At 43.0% G+C, this 6,000-nt stretch overlaps 1 non-coding gene across 1 annotated transcript; it reads right to left on the bottom strand.

Annotated features, from left to right (window-relative positions):
- Window positions 1-4,188: 4,188 nt before the first annotated feature.
- Window positions 4,189-4,378, bottom strand: LOC125450628 (U2 spliceosomal RNA). The gene has a single exon (XR_007247115.2). It is a non-coding gene; the product is annotated as a U2 spliceosomal RNA (small nuclear RNA).
- Window positions 4,379-6,000: the final 1,622 nt, after the last annotated feature.

Here is a 6,000-nt window from a genome sequence, read left to right as displayed (position 1 = left end):
ACTGTGTTCAGTTCTGGTCTCCCTGCTATAGGAACGATGCTGTTAAACTTGGCAGGGTGCAGAAAAGATTTACAAGGATGTTGCAGGAGGTGGAAATTTTGAGCTGTAGGGAGAGGCTGAATATGCTACAGCTATTTTCCCTGGAGCATTGAAGGCTGAGAGGTGACCTTATAGCAATGAATAAAGTTATGGTGGGCATAGGGTGAGTAGGCAGTTTAAGCTGAGAGGGAAAGTTTTTTTTTAAAAGGGAAAGTGGGTGGTGCCTGTGTAGAATGAGCTGCTCGAGGAACTGGTGGAAGCTGCGACAATTATGACATTTAAGAGGCATCTGGATGGGTATGTGAATAGGAAGGGGTTAGAGGAATATGGGTCAAATGCTTGCAAATGGGATTAGATTAATTTAGGATATCTGGTCGGTATGGACAACTGGGACCAAAGGGATTGTTTCATGCTGTACAACTCTGACTACTCATTTTTTGTTTTCATTTCAGATTTCCACAATTTTACTTCTGCGCTGTTCTTAGTCTTTCAGAGGGATCGAAGGGTTGAGTTACAGATCTATATAATGCCTGTCCTTCCTCCCTGGCTCTCCCACCTCTCTTTCGGGAGTTTTGTGCAAACACTGACTGGATCCCTTACCTGGAGGATCTTTATTTATGAATTTGTTCTAATGATCATCCAGCATATTCCCCAAGTATCACTCCACAAATGTCCAGAGGATTTCTCAGTTTCACAATCTGTGTGTGTTCTTCTGGTTCCTCACTCACTGCACTTGCTTTCTGTTTGAAAGCTTAGTCTACAGTTGGAGAATTCAAACAGGAACATATCCAGATCTGACAGTCACTTTGTTAATCACAACTCAATTCCTTCAGGATTTTGAACACTGAAGGAAAAAGCAGCACTTACAGAGGGGAGAAATGCACGTGGTCTGTGAAGATTCATCTGAAATGTCCTTACACCAGCTCAGTGACACTGGGGAGAGACCATTCACCTGCTCTAAATGTGGGAAAGCACTCACTCAGTCATCCAAGCTGTTAACACACCAGTGAGTTCACAAAGAAGCACAGTTGAAGGATTTTGCTGTCGCTCTCACTATCAAATGAACCATGGTTTTTGGGCTGTTTGTACTGATGTTACTGATCCCTGCTCAATTAAAGATACTGATATTGCGGATAAAATGTTAATATCAGTTGTGTATCTGTAAGGTAGAGCTTGGAAATAGTCATGTTATCATGACACATCGACACATTCACACTGACGAAAGACTATCCACCCGCACGGTGTGTGAAAAGGGATTTCCTGGTTCATCAGGACTGGTTAACTATCAGCAAATTTCTGAGTAACTATTAAGTTGGGTTTTCATTCTGCTGTTAGCTATATCCAAACCATGTTTTTTGGGCTTGTTTCTGGAGACCACAGGATCCCTCCGGTGTGGAAGCAGACCATTTAGCCCATCAAGGCCACTCTGAACTTACGAAGCGTGTCCCACCCAGACCTTGCCTGCATGGGTTTCCTCCAGGTGCTCCAGTTTCCTCCCACAGTCCAACAAATGTGCAAATTGGGTAGATTGACAATGCCAGATTGCCCATAGTGTCACGGGTGCAAAATGCAGAGACGGAGTAGGGTGAGAGACTGGGTTGGATGCTCTTTGGAGGGTTTGTGTGGACTCAATGGACTGAATGGCTATCTTCCACACTGTGGGAATTCTATGATGATCTTGATGTCTCTTTATTTGTTAGTTATGCCTGGTCAATATGTCTGCACACCTTTACAATTACAGATTCTATTGCTCTCCACTGACACGTTTCAATTTTTAACATATTTATTTATTGGAAACAATGCAATCTTTCCTTTTGATTTTTATCCACAAAATAAAAGTTTTAAATCTAAACAAAAGATTGGGATGAGTCCTGTACTATAATCCGTGATTGCATTTTCCCAATTGGCTATGAAACCTGGTGACCATTGTGACTCTGTCCAGGGGGAAATGCGGTCTCCTCAGATATTTTCCTGTTGTCCATAGCAATGATGGATCTCATGATGAATACATAAACCAAGACATTGTGTGATATCTACTGTATATTTTCTACTTCGTCTGCTGTCCATTACTCCACAGAGACTGAGATAACGGTCTGGGGACCTAGGTTTGAATCCCACCATTCCAGATGGTAGAATTTGATTTTTTTAAAAAAATCTGAAGTAAGAATCTAATGATGACTGTAAATCCGTTGTCCTTGTTGGAAAAACCTATGTCTTTTAGGGAAGGAAACTGCCATTCTTATCCAGGGATATCAAGATCCCATAATGCCTTTATAAAAATTAATTTTAAAAAATCTCCTGCAAATACATTTATCTCTGTCTTAATTTATTTGGCAACTGACAGTTCAAACTGGTTGATGGTCACTTTCACTTTTGATCAAGCTGTGGCCATTTCATGGTTGAAACAAAAAAAAAAATGCATGAATGGAACCACAGTTCTTCTCGGAGGAACAATGCATGCTTTGAATTGTTTGAAAAAAAAACCTCATCTCACTTCTGAGCCAGATATCAAAGTTAACCGGATCCTGATGCTGTGTACCATGGAAGTGAAATTCTTCACCATCTTATCCACTTGTGTTGCTATTTCAGGGAGCTATGGACTTGAACCTCCCAAACTCCTGAACACCTTGAGAATTTCATCAAACTGACCCCCAATGGCAGGAATGGACAGGGTCAACTTGGATTGATGATCATAATTCAGGCTCAACAAGTCTATTGTAGCATTTTGAGAGTGTAATTAGTGGTGAGTGTGGCCACCTCTCTGTACTGTAGTGATACAAATCCCCTGATCCTGCTTGCCCCAAATGGCTGACTGACAGTGTCAAAGTCCCTGGGCTGATATTGAATGATTCCTTGGACATGCTGTGTCAGAATCTCCTGACTGAATCCTGCTTCCCTTGCACTGACTGAGAACTGTTTCCCTGAGAAATTGAGATGTGACCATTCGGTCGAAACACCTGTTTGTTGCCACAGCTGCTAACCAGCCCTTGAGTGACTGCTGGGAACACAATGCTAAGCTGCCTGCCTTATGCCTGCGATAAACACCAGGCAAGAGAGGAGCACTGTGAGACATTAGGTTCTAGTTGAGACATCAAAGTGCAAAAATGCCAGGGAAAGGGACAGATATTGTGTCAGAACTCATCTCAGGTGCTGAAAAGCTTGTGGAGTTCGGACAGCAAGAATGCACTTTTTGGACAGGCAATTCTGCATCTTGATGTAGAATTTTTATTTAACTTCTGGCTCATTTTGCTAGATTTGCAAATATCTCTTGGTCTGGCTAATGTGAGAAGTGGTAATCTGATTAAACTCACTGGCCTTGATTTGAGAAAAATAAAGCAGTCACATGCACATGTTTGATTGGTTGCTCTTGCACTCAAATGAAAAATGTGCGTTTGTATACACCATACCGTTTCCTGGTTCACAGTGTTTCCAAAATCTCTAGTTAAATACATCCCAAGTCATCACCATCAGAGTCAAAACTAGTGAATACTTCGATAGCTTCATTTTTTCTTCATCTGAAATGCTATTTGTAATTAGGTCGTGTTGGCAGGCTATTTTCTTTTACTTCTGATGCCATGTGTGGATTTTCAGGGATGGTGTTGGTGGGAAGATGCAGCATGTACCAGGGATGAGGCACTAACATTCAGAGCAAATGCTGAACATGTAGAAAAGGAGTGATTAACAGGTACCTTGGAACAAGCATATTTGGAGAAGGTTGGGTGAGAGGAGTGAGAGAAAGCACTTTGGTGGCAGCACCAGGACATGTGTTTGATTCCAGCCTTGGGTGGCTGCCTGTGTGGTGTTTGCACATTCTCCCTGTGTCTGTGTGGTTTCCTCAGAGTGCTCCCACAGTCCAAAGCTGTGCAGGTTACGTGAATTAGCCATGTTAAATTGCCTGTAGTGTTTCGGGAGAAGTAGTTTAGGTGAGTTATAGGTCTGGCTGGGATGCTCTGAGGTTTGGTGTGGACTTGTTGGGCTGAAGGGCCTGCTATGGTTCCAGTGTGTTAACAAGGTGTAGAGCTGGATGGACACAGCAGGCCAAGTAGCACTGAAGGAACAGGAAGTCTAACATCTTAGGCTGAGACACCCTTCTTCAAGTTTTGTCCAGCTGCTTTTAAAATTGGTTTAATGAGAGTGCACCATTCCTGGAAACACTGCAATACCTGGAAACACTGCAATACCAGGATGATGCATGGAGAGGGCAGAGTAAGCCCCTGGTTCAACTCCCTGCTCCAAAAGTCTGTTTAACATAGGGTCTTTAAGTAAACAACAGATCAGATATTAAAGCTGATAAGAACAGATAGACTACAATCAATGTGCGTTAAAGTCAAGAAGCAATACCATTCTAATGCTGGATTTACCTTGGGTCCCAGTTCCCTTCCATATTTTCCATCAGCCTTACTGTATGCAAAGGCTTGTAAATCACTGCTGACAGTTTTTACTGTTGTTCCCATCCTCCTGGGCTTCCTAACTGGGGCAAACAAACAGTCAGTTTACACCAGTACTTTTTCAAGACCTTGTCTATAAAACTCTCTTCGGAGTGAATGTACATCATCGGAAATATACCAATCAGATGAGGTAGGGCAAAGCTGACGTCACTAACAAGCTCGTCAACAAGCTCCGTGACGAGCAGCGGGTCAGTGAGATTGCAGCAACAATCGGTACAGAACTGCACACTCAGAGAATGTCCCAGCACAGAGGAAGGTGCTTCAGCCTGTCACTGTCTGCATCAGCTGTCTGTACGGGTAAATTCGCCAGTCCTTCGCGATGCCCTGTAAATCTCTCATCATTCAACTCTCTCTCCTGAGGGCCATAAATGATTCTGCTTCCAGCGCCCTCTCAGGCAGTGCACAGCCGGCAGGAACCACTCGCTGAAGACGGCGCGTCTACCTCCCTTGATAAACATGACTCATCGTTGCAAAGAAAGTGAATCACCACCCCCTCCCTCCAAACACCCCCACCCCATCTGTTTCTTTGGAATGTGTAACTGCCTGCAGTGTCAATGTGCCTGCAGTTTCTAAAAGGGTCTGATTTTGTGCTGTTCTATTCTGCGCACTAAACAAACTGAACTGTTAGCAATGCATAAAAATGCCTGCCTCTTCCCAAATCACATCAAATACTTGAAACAAATTAATTCTAATCGAGTAATATCCCTTTCAGGAAGTACTGGGTCACAATTATAAACACAATTTCTGAGACTAATCCATCTGACCGGGAATATATGAACTCTAATCCCCATCCACTCCAACATCCCTAACGTCACTCCCCTCCCTTCGTGGAAATGAACAGCGTGATGGTGGATATTAATGTCAGTACGTTGAATAAGTCACAAATGGTTTGGCTTTGACTCCATACATTCCAATTACAATCTGGTAATGTAGAATTGCAAATTAAGATCCAAGAGCTGTAGAGACATAAAGGATGGAAACAGACTGATTGCTGCAACTTGTCTATTCGAACCAGATATCCTAAATTATTTTAGTCCCATTTGCCAGCATTTGGCCTGTATCCCTCTGTCCCCTTCCTATTCGTTTACCAATCCTGGTGCCGTTTAAGTGTTGTGATTGTACCACCTCCTCCATACATGCAGCATTCTGTACATGTAAAACTGTCCCTCAGGTCCCTTTTAAACCTTTCACCTCTCAAATTAAACCCATGCTCTCAGGTTTGGATTCCTTTCCCTGAGGGAAAGATATTGACAATTCACCCCATCCAAGCCCCTCATGATTTTATAAACCTCTGTAAGGTCACACCTCAGCCTATGACGTTCCAGGGAATCAGCCGCGGCCTATTCAGCCTCCTCTCCCTGTAGCTCGAACCATTCAATCCATGCACCATCCTTGTAAATCTTTTTTTTTCTGAAACCTTTCAGTTTAACAACTTTCCTGTAGCAGGAAGATTATAACTTGAGTGCAGGATTCTAAAAGTGGCAATGTTCTGTACATCTGCATCGTAACGCCC

Source organism: Stegostoma tigrinum, chromosome 11 (genome assembly GCF_030684315.1).
Source record: "Stegostoma tigrinum isolate sSteTig4 chromosome 11, sSteTig4.hap1, whole genome shotgun sequence".
NCBI classification, from domain to species: Eukaryota; Metazoa; Chordata; class Chondrichthyes; order Orectolobiformes; family Stegostomatidae; genus Stegostoma; species Stegostoma tigrinum.
This window is presented reverse-complemented; position numbering and strand designations above follow the sequence as displayed.